The sequence below is a fragment of the Dasypus novemcinctus genome, chromosome 27, assembly GCF_030445035.2.
Source record: "Dasypus novemcinctus isolate mDasNov1 chromosome 27, mDasNov1.1.hap2, whole genome shotgun sequence".
NCBI classification, from domain to species: domain Eukaryota; kingdom Metazoa; phylum Chordata; class Mammalia; order Cingulata; family Dasypodidae; genus Dasypus; species Dasypus novemcinctus.
Window position 1 is genome coordinate 43,564,845 of NC_080699.1, and position 19,659 is coordinate 43,584,503.

Sequence of the window (19,659 nt, forward strand, 5' to 3'; positions counted from 1 at the left end):
AATCGATGAGGCAGCAATGACTCAGTTTGAAGTAATACCACCTGGTTGAAGTCTGGACTCCACCTTCTGGACTCCCTTATAATTTTGCCCTCTCCTTTTCACAGATAAGGATGATGAGTTTCAGGGAATGACATTTGCCTGCAAGTCATCTCGACTAGTCGACTTTTCCTTCTCTGCCCTCCAGGTTATGGTCACAGCTCCTCAAGAAACTGGTTATAAATCCTTTCCATGTGAAAACATTCAGAGATGGTTCCCTCCATTGCTTAGCAGCTTTTGACACTAATTGCTCTACAGAGTGTGTGCAACTGGCAACACCTTATTAAAAGTGAAATATATTATACTGTCCATTTATTGCTGCTTTATAGAGATAAAGTATCTTTACTACATAGAAAAGCTGGCCAAGGAATTGACAAAGTGGCTTCTAAATAGAAGCGTGCATGAGGGCATTGCTGGGACATGAGCCCTATCTGGGTTGCACTGGGAGTTTCCCGATTTGGCCTAAAGATTTTGCCAAGTCAAGATGATTTCCCTTTCACTGTTTTTATTTCCACTTCAAAGATCTGCCTCCAAGAAACAAGTCTAGGTGCAGAAGAGAAGACAAATGTGATTGCTCTCCGAGCTAAAAAAGCAGCATTGGCCTCATCTGCAGAGATAATTCATCTCCTTCCCTCCAAGGACAAAGCAAGGGTGGAGGGAAACTGACTATATGAAAGCTCTGGGGAGGGAAGGCAAGAAATGGAAGAGGGAAGAGACAAGAGCAAAAGAACCCCAAAACTCAGACCTGACACTACCTTGATTTTTCAGTCTTTCTGAGGAAAAAAAACTACCAAGTCCCAAATTCCATATTTAGCTAAAACCAGCAACTTTTGTGATGATGTGTTGTATACTTTTACATCATCAGAGAAATCACATCATCATTGAATCACAGCAGTCACCTGGTTGGGGTTCTGTGGTATGGAATGGACCTGCAAATCATTTCCATGCTGAAATACAACTGGGTTAAGTGCTTGCATCCAAATCCCCCCCAAAGAGACTCTGAGTAAACTCCCCTCAAACCCAAGATTCCATGACGGCTTGTCTGGATTGCGAGCTAAGAACAGTTTTTACATTTTTCAAGAAAAGAAAAAGAAGAATATGAGATAGGAACCCAATGTGGCCCACAAAGCCTAAAATACTCAATGGCCAACCCCATTTTAAAGGAAAGAATTGGAAACCTGAGAAAAAAATGACTGCCGGCAGCCTCAGAAGAAAGCATTTGGATGGGTAAAAGGACAAGGATTGATACAAAAATGCCATCAGGAAAATAATGCCCTGTTTCTATCATAACAAACTTAGCTTGAGAGCTGAGATCTGATTAATTGTTTTAAATGCACTTGCTGGAAAGAGTCCGTGTGCTGGGGCCCTTGCTTTTGTCTTGGCAATGTTATACTGCTGATCTCCATCCATGCCAGCATCACGAAGCTGCCAAATGGGGCAGGGTGGCCCCAGGAGCCAGCAGATAACAAGGGAGATGGAATGGTGGAGAGGGGAATCTATTGTCCCTGCCAGGTTTTGTGTTTGAGATACCAAATTTCCTGATCACTTTGACATTTCCGAGACCAAATTAAAATGCACCACCATGGAGACAAAATGTCATTAGCCTCATTATAAGCAATTGTGTTAAAATAAATACAAAAATAAAGTGGAAATTAGTCCAACCCATTAAAATACAGAAGCAAAAATGGTCAACAAGGACCTTACATGGGACATACTAATACAGGTTGAGACACTCTCCCGACCCCTCCCCCAGGAGTCAGGAAAGACGAATGCAAAGCCCAAAGATGGAGCACTAGGCTTGACGCCATGGCTGAGACTGGGAGCTAAGGCTGTTGCAGACTTTTCCACTGCCCAGTGCTTCCTGACCTTAGAGGGGATTTGACCGGACCCCTCTTCTGGACTCCTCTGGGAAAATAGGAAAGTAACGCCCTCTTTTTCATGCACCTGCTAGTTTTACTTCTTAGGAGGAAGAGATTTTTAAAAATGGTCCTTTCAGATGGATGCAATCTTGGAGATTGTCCTCTGGAGTGCAGGTTACAGGAAGCCTCTTTGGCAGAAGGATAACCATATTCGACAAGAGTGCCCTCTGAGTGTCAGGGGAAGATGGATGGAGGGTGAGGGGTCAAAGGGCGAGTAGGTGAATAAAATTGAGAGCAAGTGGATTGGGAAGGGGTGGTGGAAGAGGAACTCATTTGGATGGTTCAAGGTTCCAGGGAAATCACTGGGCTTAAATCAGGCTGAAACTTTGCAGAACCCTTATCTTTGTCTCTCACACCTGGGCTTTCTTCCTGTAGAAGAGTCCATTCTCCAGAGTCAGCCCTCTGGAGAAAAACTTAAACTGACTATATAAGTATATCCCTGTTCTGGTCAGATGCCTTCATCTAGTCCCAGCCATGTATTACCCATTTATCAAGTGTCACATTCCCACCAATCTATTTTTGCCTTCAATGCCTTAGTCTTGAAGGCATCAACCATAAACAAGCAACAGTGTGAACTGATGGTCCCAAAAAGACAAACCATTATCTTGCCTCCTTAGAAAAATAACATTGATTCTAACTAACACCTTTCACTTCCCCACCTCTCATGAAAGCCACATAAAACTTGTCCCTTTAGGAATAATGTGTGAAGAAGTGGCAAAGATGTCGAACTCATCATGAAGCTTCCTCCTGCACACCCTGGGCAGACATTGCTAATCAATCAATGGCCAAATTCACCCCTGAGCCCAAAGGTTCTGGGGAAGAGGACCTATTGACCACGAGTTCGCATCATGTTCTTTTCTTCAAAATTAAGCCTCTCCAAAAATACAAAATCAACCCAAATGAAAGTACAACTGTAGAATCATAGTGCTTTATGTTAATATGGTATTCCTCCCTATTTTCTAAATGATCTTCCCATTTAATAGCACCCTAGGACCCACAAAATAATTCTTTGGTGGGACTAAGAGAGATAAAATTCATTTCCCATTCTGCAAAAGCAGAGGCCCCAGGAAAGAAAATGCTTTGTCAAATGTCCCCCAGCCCATTGCAAAGAATGTCTTAAATATGTATCTTAAGTATATCTCCAGATATCTTAAATCTGAACTCAATCCAAATTCTTCAGGGACTGTATCTGAGTTTTAAAAAGTAGAAGAAAGAACTCCCTTAGAGCTGTGAGAGGGTTAATTCCCAAATGCCTAAAAATAGTTCAGCACAAAAGAGCCTCCAGAATGCTCAGTCATAATGAGCAAGAGGGCTCAGAGGGCTTTGCTGACACGAGCTCACTAATCCCCAAAAGCTCCTCGTACAATCTGTGGCAGGAGACGGTCTTTCTATCTTTGCCACTTCTGTTCCTCTACCTGCTCTGTCATCATCATCCCTGAAGAAATGTGTGAATTGGTTGTAGCAAAAAAATAAATGAATTTCACATTTTCCTGAGATAAAGGTTCTGGGAGAACCATGTAGAAAGACAGTTATGGGAAGGAAACATGGAAAAACAGGAAAAACAATGAAATGGTGCTACCCATCTCTGATAAACGCAGAGGCTGCGGTTGCTGCAAGAGACAACTGATGGCATTGCCTGAACCATATACACAGACAAACTTTGTGTTGGAATTCCAAACCACAGTGGTTACTGTTTAACAGTTGTGTGCATATGTAAGTTCCTGTGTGCTTGTGCTGGCTGAGGAATAGGAGAAGTACTTTGTGCATGACTCCAAAGATGGTGCCTCCCTTCCACAGGACCAGTCGCATGCTGCTGTCTAGATCCTTTGCCCCATCAGCCTCATCCTTCAGCAGCAGCAGCAGCAGCCTCATCCTTCATCCATTTGCTTCACTCCCAGCCCAGTAGGACTTTGACTCCCCTGGTAACTTTTGTCCCTGCACTCCAGATCCTTCACCATTTCTCTTTTTCAATCTGTGGCTACTGATTTGAAAAATGTGCCTATGTTTCCCTTTGCTCCATTGGGTGGGAATCAGGACAAAGAAGAGCCTTTTCTGCTGCCTACAGTCCCATGCTGAGAACCAAGCAATACCATACACTCAGATGAGGCTTAGACTTGAAAGCCCAAACATCCAGCTGAGAAGACATATCTTCAGAGGTGAGGAGCATCTTCCTCCCTCGGAGTAGGAGGATGGTGACAACTTGCTAAAAACAGGTCAAACTCCAGGCTGCAAGGCTGCAGGCTGGCTGCAATCAATCCCAATTTCCTGAGTGCTTATTAGAATTACAAAGCATTCAGAGCTGGCAACATCATAAGGGATAAGCCAGTGCAATCTCCTTTTGCAGAGAAGGAATTTGAGGCTGAGAAAAGTCCAGTGACCCACCCAAAGTCATAAGGCCAGGCCATTCAATAAAGGAGAACAGACTTCAGGGGACCTCACTCTTCAGGGACTAGGAAGAGAGATTTCCTGTCTTCAAGTAGTTTACTCTGATTGTGGAGACAAAAGAAAGGTATGCTTTTAGAAGTGATCATCTGAGATAGTAAATCATTAAAATCCCAAATGAGGCACAGCTGATAATGCATGCTTCTCAACATTGAATATTAGGATTACTAGAGGATGTTTTTAAAAAGTACTAATATTCTGACCAATTAAATCAGAATCTTGAGGAGTGGGCCCAGGTGTTGGCTGTTCTCAGGCTCCCCAGTGGCTTTGATGTGCACTCACTGTTGAAAACCATCGTTCTCAGTGACCAGAGAGAATGAGATTCCTATAGGGTAGAATGGCCAGGAAAAGCTGTTTGGAAGAGAAGGTACTTGAGCTTGGTCTTGGGTAGACATTGGGTCCTACACTTTGAGTTTCAAGGCTAAAGACAACAAGGAGCCATTAGACTCTAGCTCTGAGCTCCTACCTTCTTTCTAAGCCTGTGTCTCCACCATCTACATCAAGATCCAGGATAATTTCTGCTACAGTTTCCCATATAGGATGGGTGAGGCCATTTGGGAAAGGGGTCTCTGCCCTTGTAGAGAAGGGTCTACAAGCTCAGCAGCATGCTGATCCTGAGTGGCCTCCTTGCTGCAGTTCAGCCTACAGCATCAAGGGCTCTGTCTCTTCCACAGCTGAGGGGTCTGGACTGCTGCTGGCCTTACAAGGAATTGGCCCCCACTTCCTAATCACTTGAAAGAGTGGGAGGAAGGGAAGTAATTGTGGCGAGATCTGTCAAATGTCATCTCTCCCGTGGCTCTACACCACAGATTTCATCTGCTTGCATCAGCAGCCTCATCCTTCTATAGCAGATGCAACTGGGCTCACACCCAAAAGCAAGGAAAGAGCCGAAGGCTGCAGTGATGGGGAGGAGAAGGCTTGCTGTGCCTCCCACATCTTGCTTGGCTTCTTCACTTTGCCCCCTCCCACCACCCAATCAAGATGATTGGACAGATGAATGGAGGCTATGCTTCCTAACTGACCTACCCCAAGTCTTTGTTTCTGTAATTTGGCAGTGGTGACAATGCTGTTAGTGTCTACAGTGAGACTGTCTTGATAATCCTCTAATGTTTCCTATGACTACTCTCAATTAACCTTCTCCCAGTGATCTAAGTCAGGAGCTCAAATCTCATTTCTAGCCAGAAACATTAAGTCTCAGAGAGGTTAACCAAGTCACCCCAAGGAATTCAGTTGATTCTTTCTTCTTCAGCTAACCTGCTTGCTATAATGTTTCTATTAGGTGGCGTCACCCATTAAGATATTTATTCCATATGTATTTATGTATCATGCATAATATCTTAGGTGCCTCCTCTTGAAGACTCATGTCCACATTGACTTCCACTTCAGATGCATCAGTCAAACCTCTGTGGTAGCCTGACTGCCAGAGAGGTAGGGATGCTGTCCAGGAAAGTTGTTGGATGGAGAAACTTGCTGAATGTTTGCTTATAAATTTATACCCCTAAATGCATGTATGTACCTATGTATCATGCTACTGTGCAGGAAAAGCACATCAACAAGAGGCAAGTTTGTGAAGCCAAGGAGCTTTTGGATCACCCAGGGAACCTCGTTTGTGTCTGTGCTTCCAAGTCTTGACATCTCAGTCTGAATTGAGAGGCTTTGAGATTTTCAAAATATAATTTCTTTGGTATGATCAATAGTAAATTGTCAACAAGAAGGATGATGATAGATAGGAATGTGCACAGGGCTAAGAGTAATTAGACTTCATTTCTATACTTAAATAAGTACTGCCCATTACTACAGGCCCTTGATATTGATGATTGTACTTATGAACCTTTTCTTGTGAAATTGAAACTTAGTCTAGTATAATATATTACCTAAGAGTTACATCCTGAAAGCCTCCTGAAAGCTCAAATGTGGCCTTTCTCTAAGCCAAACTCAGAATATAAACATACTACCTTCCCCACTGCAATAGATATGACTCCCAGGAATAAGCCTTCCTGGCACCAAGGGATTATTACCAAGCACCAACTAGCAATGCCTCCAGAAAAAGACCTTGACCAAATGGGGAAATATTCAATACAAATGAGTTTTTATGGCTAAGAGATTTCAAAGCGAATTGGGAGGTCATTCCAAAGGCTATGCTTATGCACATCTCAGCAGGATCTCGTTGACTGCCACAGCAAATAGTGCCTCAAACAGCAGGATTCCTGAGGGCTCTAGAGACAACCAGAAAGTATAAACAGGGCAGACAAACTAAGAAATTTGGCACCCTGTCAGTAGGCCTTACTTTGGAATTTATGCTTCCCAGTTTAACAGAGTCAGGCTCATTTATAGTTTCCCTACACATGGCTCTTCTGCCCTTTATATTTGAATGTATAATTAACACTATACTTGTTAAATATATGTTCCAGAGCCTTAAATCTTTGGTCTGTTCATGTGCCAGTTGAGCCCTGAATCTGAGCAACATTGCAATACCTACTCTCCTGTTCACAGGACTCGCCCAGGATAACTAACAAGGAGATGATGATGGACAATGCCCATTGCAAGGAACTGAGAGTGTCTGCAATACAAGCAAGATAGTTCCATCCATCTGCTCCATTGGATCTAAGCCCCCTCTCCATTAAAAACAGTGGGCATCAACATCCCCAAATCCTCAAGATTGGGGAATGAACAATGGACTAAAGTAGACTTATTATTATTTTGCTATAGACTTATTATTATTCTAGCAATGGAAGAACTTGTATCATTGATATAAAGGCAGTGGCCATCAGAGGTTTTGAGGCGAGGGAAAGGGAAAAATAGGTTGAATATGGGGGCATTTTCAGGACGTTGGAATTGTCCTGTATGACATTGCAATGATGGATACAGGCGTTATATATTTCCTCATAACCTACAAAATTGTGTGGGACAGAATGAAAACCATAATATAAACTATAGTCTGTGGTTAGTAGCAATGCTTCAATATGTGTTTATTAATTGTAACAAATGTACCACACTAATGAAAGATATTGTTCATGTGGAAAAGTGTGGGAGGGGAAAGGGGTGGGCATATGGGAATCCCCTTTATTTTTTATATAACGTTTATGTAATCTAAAACTTCTTTAAAATTTTCTTAGTTTAAAAAAAATAAGGTCTGCATGTCACTGACCTATTGGTTGTTGCCTTAGCCACGTTAACACAGGTGAACTATTCATGCTTCTATGTAAATCCAATCCCTCTCCCTGAAAACTAGATTTCATTTCCTATCACTGTAGGGCCTTTATCCAGTAATTCTCATTTCTCTTTGATATCCCATTAAATTTTCAGTCTTCACTCATCGTTCACTCCTATATTAAAAAAAAAAAAAAAAACTTCCCTAGACCCCACTTTCTCATTAGCAATCATCCCTTTTCTCTGCTCCCTTCACAGCAAAACTCTTCAAAAGAGCTGCTTATACTTGTGGCCTGAAATTATTTCCCTCTGATTATTCTCTCTAAAACCACTCTTATCTGCTTTTATCCCCATCACACCATTGAAACTGTGCTTGTCAAAGTTTCCAATGATCTCCATGTTGCTAAATTCAATGGTCAATTCTGAGTTCTCATCTTACTTGACCTATGAGTAGATAAGATGCAGTTGAATACTCCATCATCACTAATAAATTCTTTTCAATGGTTTACAGACACCATACTGACATGTTTTTTCCTATCTTGTCAATTACTCCTTCTCAGTCTCCTTGGTTTCACCTCATCACCCTAAACTCTGTTAAAGTTGAAGTTCCCCAGAGCTTCTTTGGCCCTCTTCTCTTTCTACATTCCCTCACTCAGCAATCCAGTCTCATTGCTTAAACTCCAAAATATACATACCTCTGGCCCAGACCTGTACCCCCATATTCCAAATTCATAACTGCCTACTACCATGACTGAAAGACATATCAAGTTCACCATGTCCAAAAACAAACTTGTGATCCACCCCCCAAAACACCCTCCACCCACAGCTTTCCCAACGTAGTTTATGTCAACTCTTCATCCTTCCAGTTTCTTGGCCTCCAAATTTGGAGTTCTCCTTGCATTTGTTTTATTTCACCCCATATCCAGTCTGTCAGCCTTTGGCTCTGTCTCCAGCACACAGCCACAATCACCATTGATCACTTCCATAGCTGTCACCTTGGTCCTAGACATCATTGTCTTTTGCTGGGATTGTGGCAATGGACACCTAACTGTTCTCCTTGCCTCTATTGTACAACAGCCAGAGAGATCATTTTGAATCAAAACCAGACTAGGTTTACTCCTGAAAAGTAAGGTGTAAATTTTTATTGCTCAGAAATTTGAAAGAGCTTTCCATTTAACTCAGAGTAAATGCCAAAATCCTTACTGTAGACTACAAAGCTTATCTAATAAGATTTCCAGATTACTTCTCTGACCTCATCTCCTACTACATTTGCTCACTCTACCTTGCCACACTTGCCTTTTGCTGCTCTTCAAATAAGCCAGGTATGCATACATTCCAGAGTCTTTGCTCTAACTACTACCTCTCTCTAGAATGCTCTTTTCCCCACATATCCTCATGGAAAACTTTCTCACCTCCTTAAGTCTTTGCTAAAATTTTGACCTTCTCATTGAGACCTACCCAGACTGCCCTATTTAAAATTATAACTCTCTTCCCCCTTTTTCCTAGTCTCCCTTATCTTGCTGTATTTTTTCCTTTTCTCCAATTACTTCCTTCCTTCTAACATACTACAAAATGTATCTAACTGCAATGTTTATTGCTATTGAATGATTCTGCCCAGTAGTATATAACCTGCATAAGAGTAAGACTCTGACTATTTTATTCACCTAAATCCTAGAACAGAATTAGACCCATATTAGGTACTCAAGAAATAGTTGTTGAATAAATGAAGTTAAACAGCAATAACCATGTCAAGTCAATTTTCAAGAACTCAATAAGCAATTAAATATAGGCTTCATCTTGAAATGTGAACATACTCTACACGTAAAACAAGTCCTTCAGGGCATAAAGTAGAATATGATATTATTTATACTGCTTTCTGGAATTCATAAGCTACGAGCTTGCAGTTCTCTCATGAAGTAAACACAATAGAAGAAACTGAGGAGTAATGTACCATGCCTGAGACGATGTGTGAAGTCCAGAACATAAAAAACCGTAAGCTTTCTCACCCCTTTGACACCATTCATAACATGGACACTTAGAAACCTGTGGGGTTATTAAAAGTTCATATCTCACCAGCACTATCAGTCATTTTTCCTACACAAACTAAATCAGCAGAGTGGCAAGAGCATTGCTGCTTAGATAAAAAGCCCTGCCATTTTCAAATACACTGCAATTTGGAGTATTTCTTTATTTCCCCACCTGTTTCCCACCAGTTTACCCCTTTTTCTCAGCCAACACTCCTATATCAATACATGCAATTCTTGGCCAGCTTCTCTGTAAGGGAGTCTTCCACTGCTCCTTCAAAACCCAGCTCAAATGTCAACACCTCTGGGAAGCTTCCCTGATGAAATTTAGCAAAGCTAGTTTCTTTCCTCTTTATACCTCCAGAGGATTGTTCATGCAGAAATTGCAGAGATAAGACATTGTGTTGTGTTAATGTATTTACAGGACTCCCATGTGAAGTCTTCAAGGACTCAAGGAGAGGTGACTTTGTCTCATTCATCTCACTATCCTGAGCCACCCGTGCCTGGTAGAGTAAGGCTATGACAAGTGTCTGTGGTAAGAGTGACCTTGTGGAATTAATTGCTGCATGTGGAATTTCACAATGAAGTAGCTTTTACCTAAACCAAATTTGGCATTTATAATGTTTCATGGAAAGATTCTAATCAGTGAGCTAGATCATAGAAATTAACAGTTTGGCATCTAGAAAGTATTGCTGTCAACAGCACAGCAGCAGAGAAAGCATGCTATTGAGGTCAGCCAAATACAGAGAAAATTATGACTCAGAATCCCAAAGGATCAAGTCTTATGCAGCATCCCCCTCTATGGCTGTGAAGGATTCTGCAACAGTCATGGAAGGAAGGCAGGAAACAGGCAGGCAAGAGGAAGAGATATCTTAAGACTCAACAAGACCACAGGAAGGAAACCAAGGAACCAGATACCCACAAGGGCTTACAAAAAGAGTGATTAGGTTGCAAGTGTGGCACCAACACAGGGGAGCCAGTCAATGATGGCCAGATATGCTTGCCACTTACAAGAAGGCGTTCTGGCTGCTCCCCAAGATTGGAGGCCTTAGATATCAGTCTCTTGAAAGTGGGCCTGATGATTTGGCCACAGGTCCCTTCTAAAAGGAGTAGGGGGGAGAAAGAACAAACATTCCTAGATGGTTTGTGTCAGTTCCGCTCCTGTTCGCCTACATCTGCTCCTTCCCTCCTCACTTGCAGCTCTTAGATAAAGGATTTTTTTAATGTCCTGCCAATGACTCCTCCTTTTCACTAGGCATTAATGCAAAAAACTTAGTCAACAGTCCTTTTTTTAAATATTCAGAGTCATTCTTACTTCTTGAATGTGTGGAACGCCTTCCTTTTCAAATTGGCTCAAAGTACTATTAATTGACCTCAAAAGTCCACCACTCTAATGACCTAGGTATACACAATTATTTTCAATGAACTGGTTTAAGAGACTGCCTTTTGGTTTAGTTTAGGATCTTCATCTATAAGAACCTTGTAGTTCATTCTTACTTCTGAATACCATCAAGCTAATAGACAAAAATCCAAGGCTACCCTAAGAAAGTTCTAGAACAGTTCAGCTAATGACAATCACGTCAATGAGAAAATCAGTTCAGTTAAATTAATGATGTGTTATGACTTAAAACTTTCTGTATATATTTTATTTCCAACTTATTTGGGCCATAGGAGAAAAAGCCTCTGGAATGATCTATTGGTATTATCAAATAAGCTTCTATTCTTAGCCTTATCTATAAAACACTCATCAGAAAGTACCTGGAAAAGATGAAGAAGTTGGTGCCCTGATTTATGGGTTCTGGATAAACCAAATTTCCAGGGAAACAAAAAGGCTGAGAACCAGAAGCTTCTCAGAGACCCTAACCCAAACCAGGTCAGACGTGCAGGACTGAAATAAGAAGAGAAGGCTGTCTTTGAGTCACTGAGAGAAAGTCAACTGACGTGAGCCAAAGGGGTTGCTAGGATATTGTGCTGGCCATTTAAACCACAGAGGATTTTTTTCTCAACCTGGGCCAATTTCAACCCTCGGGGAAATTTGGCAAAGTAGAAACATTTTTGGTTGTCACAACTGCAGGGGTGTTACTGGCATCTAGTGGGTAGAAGCAAGAGCTACTGCTAAACACCCTTCAGCACATAGGAGAGACCCCACAATAAAACATCTTTCCTACAATGCCAATAATGGTGAGGGTAAGAACCCCTGCAAGAGGGACATAAAAATCAAGACGCTAATACAGAACCATAACAATTAAGAACTGGAAAACTGCCAAAGGGTAGGCTCTGCTTTATGAGCCAGAGAGTGAATATGCTCCAGAAAATAAACCAGGAACCTGAGAATGGATTTCCATGTGAACCCATTCTTAGAGTGTCAAGAGGAAAGGAAACTCCTTTCTAATTATACTGGAAGAGTCAGAAGTTCAGGCAAGAAAACTTGGGGGACATTTTACCCAAGATATCATTTACTCAAAGATCAGGAAAGGGTAGCCAAGGGTCAGAGTTCCTGGATTCTACCTGAGAAAGTCCAAAGAAAGCAAGTTTCTCCTGGCATTAAAAATTGCACAGCTCTCACTGTGGCGCTCACAAGACCCAACCTGACTTTGCGGAGTGAGTTGGTACAACTAAAACCAGAAAGAAGTGAAATATGGAGGAAAGCTCTGACTTCCTGGCCCACTTACCTCTGTCAGTCCAGCAACACTATGGTAATCTGGGTCTTCCAAGAACCAGACATGGACACAGGAATAAATGAGCAAGGAATTTATTAGAAGAAACACCTGGGAGAAGCAATGGGGAGGAATTCAGAAAGGCTGGGGTTGATGGACCCTCAAACCACCATGTTGGTCTGATCCCAAGTGAAAGTGAGAGCAACAGAGGGATGGAGAGTAGTTCAAAGGAACATTTGTCAAGTCAAAGTCACCCATTCAAGAGTCAGCATCTCCTAAGAGCTGACCTGCCCTCATATCCTTGCTGAGCTCAGTCCCTGGCTTGGGACTTATACCTCCATGCAAATACAGCAATGAATTTTGTAGCTAATTACACTTTCTGCAGTCAAAGTTCTGAGAAATACATACTTACGGCCACCACAAACACTGAGATAGACATAAGTCACTTTAAGATAGCAGCTATACTCAAGAAAAAGCACCCATTTCCAGTTTTTCCTGTTTTAATCTTTTTTGTATGTCTCCGTTAATGTGTTCTAGTAATAGCTCTTTTGAAAAATCTTAACCCTACCTTAGCTGAATTTTTCCTCAGGGAAAAGGGCACTTGCCAACCAAAATAAAGAAAGCTAGGACTTCAGAGTCTCTAGGGTAGGTGGCCTGTGAGGGGAGGAACAGAAAGCGACAGAATGAGAACTCTGGAGATAAAGAATCATAATCAGTTGAAATAGATGGTCCCTGTCCTTAGTTTTTTCAACTTACAAAAACTGTTTTGCATTTATTTGCCTTCAATGGTCTTTTTTGATAAACAAGAGAATATTCTGGACGCTGGTCTGTATACACTGACTTGTTACTCATTTTTACCACAAAGATAGTATTGTTGAAGAACATTACAGCTGCTCCAAGATGGGGTCTGCCATAGCAACTGTATTGTACCAATATCCAGAGTGATTTGTGGCCAAGGACACATCACCATGCTAAGTCCCAGAGAGAAGCAGTCAGAGCCGAATTATTAGAAGCATTTTGTCAAGAATGATTTGACATTTACATCTTGAAGGTAGTACAAAGTACATGGTATGATTTCATGTGGTGACCTCGAAACTGGTCTTCACCCTAAGGCACTCAGAGTGTTACCCAGAGAGGAAGGGAAGAAGTATTAGAAATTCAATCTTTATTTATCTTATTCTTTTAAAATAATTTTTGTTACCATATACATGTATGTGTATGATATACATGTAATATGACTTAAACATAAATATGTATTGTGTGTACATGCTTAAAACTTTTTGCATGTAGGAGTTTATAAACAAAGTTGGGATACCACAGGCAGTGTAATACAGTTAATTTTTTTATTAGTGGAAATTGGTGGTATAAAACAAGTGAGGGTGGAACTACTCTGTTATTAGGCAGGTGGGGTTGGGGCATGGAAGACAGACACTTACTCACTTAACTGCAACAGAACCCATAAAGCTATGAACCACACAAATATAAATATATAGGTTGCAAGACCAGGGGCTGTAGAAAGTGAGCTGAGAGGCATTGTCTCAGGAAAGAAAGGTCATTTAGAGCTGGACACTCTCCTAAACGCAGCCATTAATGTAAGGGCCCAAGCAGCAATTGTTGAGCAGGCAATAGAACTACATAGAGGCAACACCCCAGGTAAGAGTAAGATATTTCTGATAAAGGGAGGTGGGAACTGGAGGAAAATAGCTGAGCCAAACTGAGTGAGTAACTACAGTACCTTTTAAAGGAAGACTTATGGCCATTGATTGGGCAGGGCAAGAGCCAAGGATGTCAGGCTGGACTGAGCATCATCCACCAAATGAGCAAGGTAGACTGAAGGAGTCTTAAATCCCCTTCCATTTCTGATATCCCATGTTTGGAAGACCACAAAGTCCAGGAGTTACTACTTGTCTGTACCCACTAAGACTGGAGTCTCATGGCATTTCTGCTTCTGATGTTACAGAAGAATAACCTTCAAAAACCTCCTTATTAGCAAAAAAAAAAAAAAAGGTTAGCCAAGAGGGGAGGATGGAGTAGTGTGTGTATATACTCATATCTGTGTGTCAGGGTGGTAAGCAGGGGTGTGTTGGAAGGTAGGCAGTTGTACTTAGCAGCTGTGCTTACCCATCAGGGCTTTTGATTTTGCTGAGTCCCTGCACATGACCTTCTCGTGCCTCAGGCGGAAGTTTCCCACAGAGGTCTTTGCCAGGAGCCACTGAAAGCCTCTAGATACCACGTCATTACCAAGGTGATATTCTACCCTGAATCAGGATTACTCTCAGGGTTCAGACTTCTTCTCCCTGGTGCCTGGCAGGCATTATTTCCTGGGTGGCTGATTCTTCTGGCCTCAATCTCAGTCCCAGCAGCCTTCTTGCTTGGTGGCTTGATGCCTCACCTTTTTCTTTCCTTGTCTTTGGCCCTTGGACATCAGTAGCTGTACTTTTGTCCTAACTTTTCTTCCAGGTCTAACCTTGGCTCTCTGGCTTCACAACAACTCTGTCATTTACCACCAAATATTCAGTGGAATACAAAAAAAGAGGTCTTCCAGGAATTTTGGGAGAGAAATTAAGATATTTCTTACATATCCACTTCTTTGAACAACATGAAGTCTGATCATGGCCCTAAATGAGAGGTCTACTGATGGCAAACCCAGCCAACATCTGAGAGGGATAACATAAGGACCAGATAAGCCAAGAAGCTTTCTCTTCACCAAAAACACTATCATGGTGACTCCATCAAAAACCAGTATGAAAAACAAATCATAAAGAATTGAAAATAAAGATGAATAGAGAATATATTATACTTTCACAGGGGAAAATAAAAGCTATACTGTGTTTTCCTTTATTTCTCCCCTTTCTCTATACTCCTGAGCTCTCCTCTCGTCCTTCTCTCTTCAACCACAAACATAAAATCTGACTTTGGCTACCAGAAGAACCACTTGCCCTCCCTGACACATGTACTAAAATGGTCCTTCCGAAAGATTAACCTGGCAGAAATATCAACAGTTTCCTGTATTTCTAATCTACAAGCAATATGCCTGTCATGAGCCAGACTCCTATGCTCTGCTGTGGCTGATTGGCTTCCAAGGGTGCATCCACAGTTTCCATGAAACTTAACTGGATCACCCAGCTTCCAACACAGATGCAGGAGACCTGGGGCTAGGGGTGAACATTCAAAACCAAAGCTAGATGGTGCAGAGAACTTTATAGAATATTAAAATCTGATGAAAACCAAATTTTCCAGTCCCAAAGGAGAACTAGAACAGTTTCCCACCCTTCAGACAAAATGAAGACTCAGAATGTGAATAAGGTACAAGGAAGCTCTACAGCCCCCCAGAACCCAGTTTCTAGCCAAGGCCCATAGGCTTTAACTATCCAGAAGTTAGGCCAGTGACAGAGATAGAAAGACTCTTATAAAGTGGGGTATGCTGGAGAGGTTCTTGGTCTCAAGGTCCCTTCTCAGAACTCTGGGCCACTCATTGTCTCAGTTCAGACTGGGTCTGTGTCAGAGGCTACCAACTTGCTGATTATGTTGGATTAGAGCAGGATATAGAACAGGTGTGTGAGTTTAGAAATTACCTTTTCTGACAACCAAGCATACTATTGCATCAAGGGTTTTCTTTCCCAGGAGTTAACTCAGCATAGGCTAAAAGGGTCTGTGGACACCTGAGATGCTCTAACTTCTTTTGGTCCTAGGCAAAAAGGAGTCTGCTCTCTAGGTATACACTAATCAGCCCACCTGGGGAGGAATTAGTCAGTCCCTCTCTAGTATGAATTCAAGAGAGCCAAAGAGGACTCCTCTTTTCACCAGTGTCCTCTCCATCCTCACGCTGTTCCCTGACATTCCCCTTCTTGTCATAACAGCAACCTTAGGAGGCAGGCGATTTTAGCCCAGGCCTGGTATTCAGAGAAAAAGAGCACTTCTAATCTGACAGTAGGCTCTAGATTTACTTCTTTTCTGACCCATCCAGGACTCTCTCATTGCAACCAAACACAGAGTTCACTTTCTCTAAGGCTGCCAAAGTAGCTCAAATGGGTGGAATTTAAACCATTTTCAAGTGCTCTCCATGGAAAAAGAAGAAAGCTAAACATTGCCCCATGTCTAAGGAGGTAAATACAGGACTTCCTTGAAATACGCTCCCTACCCCAAAAGAAAGGTCAGAGGCATATTGGTAAGTACTACACAGCTAATTGTAATACAAACTCATCATGACCAGTGAAAGAGAGAACATCAGGAGTAAACAGGTTGACAAGAAAATGAAGGGAGTAATATCAAACCATAGATGGCATACCCAAGTGATTCGGTAAGACCTGGCAACCTGGAGTTGTTTCAGCACTTCAGAACATGATACATATCTTGTCCCTTTTATTACCTTTATTGACTGTCTTGTGAAGTAGGTAAGCAGTTTTCTTTTCCCTATTTTAGAGAGAGAATTTAGCATATTGGGGAGGTTAAAACATTTGCCTAAGACCCTCAGTTCATAGGTGCAGAGGCAAAGCCAGAAGCCTACTTCTGCTTGTGAGGATGAGGCTCTCATATGCCTCCACAAGGTAGTGGCAGAAGGACTTACTGTCTGCTTCTTTAAAAATTAATAATTTAACTGAAAGAAGGAAAGAAATGGTCATCTTGCCCATAATAAAATCTTCATGGACATCATGAAGTTGCCCTTTTACTCCTGAGGCTTCTTCCCAAACAGCCGGAGGGTACGGTCCATTGGGAGAGACTGCGGAATCTTTACAGTGGTTTTCACCACCCATTTCCACTTGGGCTTCACCCAAAGAGGAACCCATCCCAGTGCCAAGTTAGACTGGGCACTCTCTTCTCCACGGGAAAAAGCCAAGGGACTCCCAGGGAAACTCCAGCTTTTCTTCAAGCTTGTAGGCTGATGGGCTATTTCTATCTGCCAACTTCTCTCATCCAACATTGGCCTCTCTTTGAGGAGTGTGGGAAATCCCTTGGAACTGGACTGTTCAGAAGAACCAGGTTGTGTTGATTAAAGAAGTCAAAGGCTTCCTTAGGTCTGTCTTCCTAAGAATGGAAATGCTAATGGGTGTTTTGGTCCCACCATCTTCAAGTTTCAGCAATCCTACCATCTTTTGGACATCATTTTATCCACATTTTCTCATCTCTGGCATGTCTTTGAATCTGGACTCTTGCTTTCCACCACATATTTGCCTACAGCTCTTTCTTTTACTTTGTGTCTAGTTTGTTTACAGCTCATTTGCATTTACCATTTTGATTGCGCCCATGTCCATGTTGCCCATTGTGAATGAAGTGTGGTGGTGGCAGGAGTGGGAAGGCAAGAAGACCTAGATCTTTCACTTATTAGTATACAGGATGCTTATGGTGTACAGGGATGTGCTTTGTACATTGTAAACCATCATGCAGCCATAAATAATTAGTGTGAAGACTACGGCATTCTCAGTGTCAAGTTTCTCTTGGGCCATTGAAGAGACAAGGCCAAACAAATAATGTGGACATAAATGTTTTGATGATGTAGTGATGATAAAGGCAGGTACATTTCACAGTGTGTAGAAGAAGTGAAGCTGACATGTAACTGGGAGTTGGCATTGGACTACCTTGACCATTTCCTTCTATATACCATATCCTTCTGTAGCAATTTATTTCTTGGAGTCTCCCAGTTCAGTTACAAACCTCACTGGAGTATGAGAATGCCACTGAAAGGAACAAGACTTATGTTCTGTTTCTCCTCCGCACCTCCTAATCCTTGCATTAAAGGCACCCCTTGGGGCAATAAGGTGATAGCTTCAAGGAAACAGAGAAATGGCCAAAGTTACAAATCCATTTTCCAAAGGCTTCAACAGATTATCAGGCTGGGAGACAAACAGCTCAGACTTTCACTATTATGTTGCTGAAATGACACCAAATGTGTTATTTAAAGATCTGTGTTCAAGAGTCAGCCCAGAATTTGGATAAGACACTCAGATTCCCTTTGCCTCCATTTCTTCATCTATAAAATGAAAGAAATGAATTAGACAATCCCCAAGGTCCCCTGCAGTTCTAGGGGCCTCTACTTTTCTCATAATACTGTCATTTATAAGATGTTTGCCAGGGAAACATAGATACCCCCTAGCTCAGAGTGATCATGGGTGGGAGGAGAGGAGGTTATAAGTGTTTTCATATTATAGATAAGATTTGTGAAAGTTCTGCTTCTTGGTGCCCATGAGCTACTCTGTGGTCTGATCAAAGCTTCTCTAAAATGCCTGGTCTCTTCCAGGAAGAAACAATCTCAGATGGAATCCAACCGATAACTAGGGCTCTTTGCAATATTTTTATTGAACAACAAAGTTGAGTGACGCTATTTTAAACTCTTACATTAGACCCTGAAGAGATATCAGTTAAGAAGCCAAGATTATTAGGCCAGGAAAGATGGAATTTCCAAAAACAGTCTATTACAGTTCCTTTCCTTTTTCAGGGCAAGAGTATATATAAACTGGAATAGCATTGGCTAGCAAGCAGGAATTTGAGGACAGATGCTCTTCTCATCTCTCCCAAAAAGTCTATCAGCACAGAACCGGCAGACATGTGGAGCACCTTTGACAGTCCTAGTAAAGACTCATAAGGTCTTGGGTGTCCCTCCATCCCAACCTTCTCCACCTGAGTTCCAAGTTGCTGCCACTTCCCATCTGAACCACTGCAGCAGCCTCCCAACTAGCTTACCCTTTTCCATTTTGCTCACTTATCATCCGTTCTGCAAACTGCAACAAGAACGACAGCTACAAAATGTAAATCAAGATCCTCAAGCCCCACCACATGAATTAATTTGATGGTATCCAACACTTGTAGAATAAAGACCAAGGTGACCAGCATGGCCTTCAAGGACAGTCTGCATGTTGTGGCCCCTGCCCAGCCTTCCTGCCTCATCTTGCCACACTCCCTCTCATTGCACTCCAGCCAGACAGGAGAATCTGCTCCCGTCTTTTCTCCTATGGAGTCTTTGTGTATCCTGGCCACTCTGCCTCTTCCATTTGCCTTCCCCCTTCGGTCTGAATAATTTCTCATCCTTCATGCCTCATTCTCAGTTGTCACTTTCCCAAAAGTTTCTGGTCTCCCTGGCAAGATCAAGCCCTCCTTCTAGGCAATCGGCATCACACACCTCCCTGTAGCTCAGTCATGATTTCTCATTCGTTTTGGTGTTTATTCGATGCACGTCTGTCTCTCCCACTAGACTGTAAACTTCACGAGAACAGGGACTGCAACAATTTTTGTTCAGGCATTGCATTCTGAGGACCCAACATAGTACTTGTCACAAAGCAATCGCTAACTTATAAGAGAATGCAGTTGACACTGGACAGCATTCAGAGATGAAAAAGGCAAGATCCCAGCTGTTCAGATGAATGAAACAACAATTCTGAAATGGAGTCAACTATGAAAAGTGACTAGTTTCAAAAAATAATAAGGCCCATTTCCTTC

The 19,659-nt window shown here is 42.0% G+C and overlaps 1 protein-coding gene across 3 annotated transcripts in view; it reads right to left on the minus strand.

Annotated features, from left to right (window-relative positions):
* OPCML (opioid binding protein/cell adhesion molecule like) overlaps positions 1-19,659 on the minus strand; it is a 1,279,663-nt gene that overhangs the window by 1,142,192 nt on the left and 117,812 nt on the right. The gene's annotated exons all lie outside the window — the stretch shown is intronic.